At 47.1% G+C, this 3,013-nt stretch overlaps 1 long non-coding RNA gene across 1 annotated transcript; it reads left to right on the top strand.

Moving 5' to 3' along the window:
- LOC130358432 (uncharacterized) lies at nucleotides 1-685 on the top strand. Its single transcript, XR_008889523.1, has 2 exons — nucleotides 1-345; nucleotides 431-685. It is a non-coding gene; the product is annotated as an uncharacterized LOC130358432 (long non-coding RNA).
- Nucleotides 686-3,013: the final 2,328 nt, after the last annotated feature.

Genomic DNA, 3,013 nt, shown 5'->3' with positions numbered 1-3,013 from the left:
CCCCTATTGAGCCTGCCAGAGCCGCAGTGATCTGTGTAAGAAACCTATGGGCCCAGGCTGTTAGGGCCACCAAATGATATTACAAATACTGAGTGTCTGGTTAGGAGAAACAAATATAATGTACCCACAGGGAGTGAGCCATTTTAATAAAAATTGCCATAAATCCCTGAGATATGTCATGCAGAATATGTTAAAAAGGTTTTTTGATTTTCAGCCAATCAGAAAGCAGCACGACTCAAATAGAACTCCCGTGAGGTCACACATGTGATGTCATCACCATTGTCATCAGTGAGGGGCCTAAACTGTAGGAACCTAGGAATACACATTCATACCCGCCTGTGACTGGTAAGTATCACATCTTTTTGTCCAGTTCCATGTGCATTTCTATAATAAACATGTAACTAATCTCTCTTTTCTTTTCCTATCTTAGATGCACACCTTCCAGGCTGTGGGGCAGCACATACACGGACACATTGGCCCAAATTCTAGAGGTAACCTCCTTTAGTATGCCCAGAGGAAGGGCAGTACAGTAGCCATGGATTCCCTACAGGTTTCCTCCCCTCTGGAGGTTTTTCCTGTCCTGAGTTAGTTACTGTCCGCTCTTTGTGAGTGATGGAGGTTACATAAAATCCCTACACAAACTTTTCAATAAATAATAAATAAAGTTCCCTTTGTTTAAACTGTTCTTTGACTTGTTCGACTCATTTATTTTATTTGTGTGTGTGAAAAATAGTGTTATCAAAATGTGGATGACAGAAGTGTCCAAAACTGCTGCCCGATCTGCGCCATGTGATGAGGTGAGAGGCGGCTGGTGCTGGGGGTACAGTTGTCCAGGCAACCGTAGGGCACCCAGCAAGTTCTGATGTCTTATGCCCAGAAATGGTCGGCTACTCACTGTGTCAGAAGATTCTCATCCTAGATATGAAGACAATTAGGGATCAAAACCTGTGGAGAGGAAAAGTTGACCAGTTGCCCATAGCAACCAATCAGATCACTTCTTCTATTTTTCAGAGGTCTTGTTAAGAATGAAAGAAGCGATCTGATTGGTTGGTATGGGCAATTGATCAACTTTTCCCCTTCACGGGTTTTGATAACTCTCCCCAATAATTATTACAACCATGTCACACACTTAGGGTTGCCACCTGGCTGGTATTTTATCAGCACAGCTGGTATTTTAGACACCCTGCCAGTATTTGTAATATAAAAATAGCTCTGATTGGTGAAGATTTCTCCCTCACACAGAGGAGCTCAGCACACTCAGCACAAAGGGAGATGATTAACCCCTTAAGGACCACGGGCATATGGGTACGACCTTGCTCCCTGGTACTTAAGGACCGAGGGCGTTCCTGTACGCCCGTGGGAATTTCCATCACCCCCCGTGTGCCGGGCGTGGACCGGACCGGGATTACTGCTGATATTTATCTGCAGGCATCCCGTGCCAATGCCCAGGGGGGTCCTCAGACCACCCCATGTCAGCAATCGCCACAAATCGCCGGTGAATTCACACAGGCGATTTGCGACGATTCCGTGTCACACAGGTCTCCGCTGACCCGGTGACCTGAAAAATAAGGGATAGGAGTTAGGTGGAAGGGGTGCCACCCCTCCTATCCCTGCTATTGGTTAATCAGAAGCGATCGACCAATAGCAGATTGGGGGCGGGGGATTAACGTTCGGTTCCCCCCCACTCTGCCCACCCACTGTTGTCCAGGCAGAGCAGGGGAACTGTCGGTAAAGGGGAACCGTCGGCGCCAGAGGTTACTTACCCTTGGCTGCGATCCCGAGCGCCGATCCTCGGCGGCGGCGATGACGTGCGGCAGGCTCCATGGATCCTACGGAAGCCGGCAAATAGTTGCCTAGCAACATCTGGAGGGCTACAGTTTGAGACCACTATACAGTGGTCTCTAAACTGTAGCCCTCCAGATGTTGCATAACTACAACTCCCAGCATGCCCAAACAGCTGTTTGCTGTTTCGGCATGCTGGGATTTGTAGTTTCGCAACAGCTAGAGGGCTACATTTTGGAGATCACTGTGCAGTGGTCTCTAAACTGTGGCCCTCTAGATCTTGCAAAACTACAACTCTCAGCATGCCCACACAGCAGTTAGCTGTCTGGGCATGCTGTGATTTGTAGTTTTGAAACATCTGGGGGGGCCACAGCTTGGAGATTACTGTGCAGTGGTCTCGAAACTGTAGCCCTCCAGATGTTGGAAAACTGCAAATCCCAGCATGCCCAAACAGCAAACAGGTGTCTCGGCATGCTGAGAGTTGTAGTTGCGTACCTCCAGCTGTTGCAAAAATGCAACTTCCAGCATTCAAAGACTGCCAGTGCATGCTGGGAGTTGTAGTTTTGCAACAGCTAGTGCGAATGTACCCTAAAAACACTGCACTACACTACACTAACACATAATAAAGGGTAAAACACTACATATACACCCCGTTACACTGTCCCCACCAATAAAAATGAAAAACGTATCGTACGGCAGTGTTTCCAAAATGGAGCCTCCAGCTGTTGCAAAACAACAATTCCCAGCATTTCCGGACAGCCACTGACTGTCCAGGCATGCTGGGAGTTTAGCTGGAGGCACCCTGTTTGGGAATCACTGGCCTAGAATACCCTATGTCCACCTCTATGCAATCCCTAATATAGTCCTCAAATGCTCATGGTGCTCTCTCACTTTGAAGCCCTGTCGTATTTCAAAGAAACAGTTTAGGCCCACATATGGGGTATTTACGTACTCGGGAGAAATTGCGTTACAAATTTTGGGGGGCTTTTTCTCCTTTTACCCCTTATGAAAAGGAAAAGTTAAGGTCTATACCAGCCTGTTAGTGTAAAAAAAATTTGCACTAACATGCTGGTTTTGCCTCATACTTTTCATTTTCACAAGCAGTAAAGGGAAAAAAAAGACCCCAAAAACGCAATTTCTCCTGAGTATGCAAATACCCCATATGTGGGCGTAAAATGCTCTGCGGACGCCCAACAAGGCTCAGGAGTGAGAGAGCGCTATGTACATTTGA

The sequence above is a fragment of the Hyla sarda genome, chromosome 2, assembly GCF_029499605.1.
Source record: "Hyla sarda isolate aHylSar1 chromosome 2, aHylSar1.hap1, whole genome shotgun sequence".
Lineage (NCBI taxonomy): Eukaryota > Metazoa > Chordata > Amphibia > Anura > Hylidae > Hyla > Hyla sarda.
Note: the sequence above shows the minus strand (reverse complement) of the source record. Positions and strands in the feature narration are given on the sequence as shown.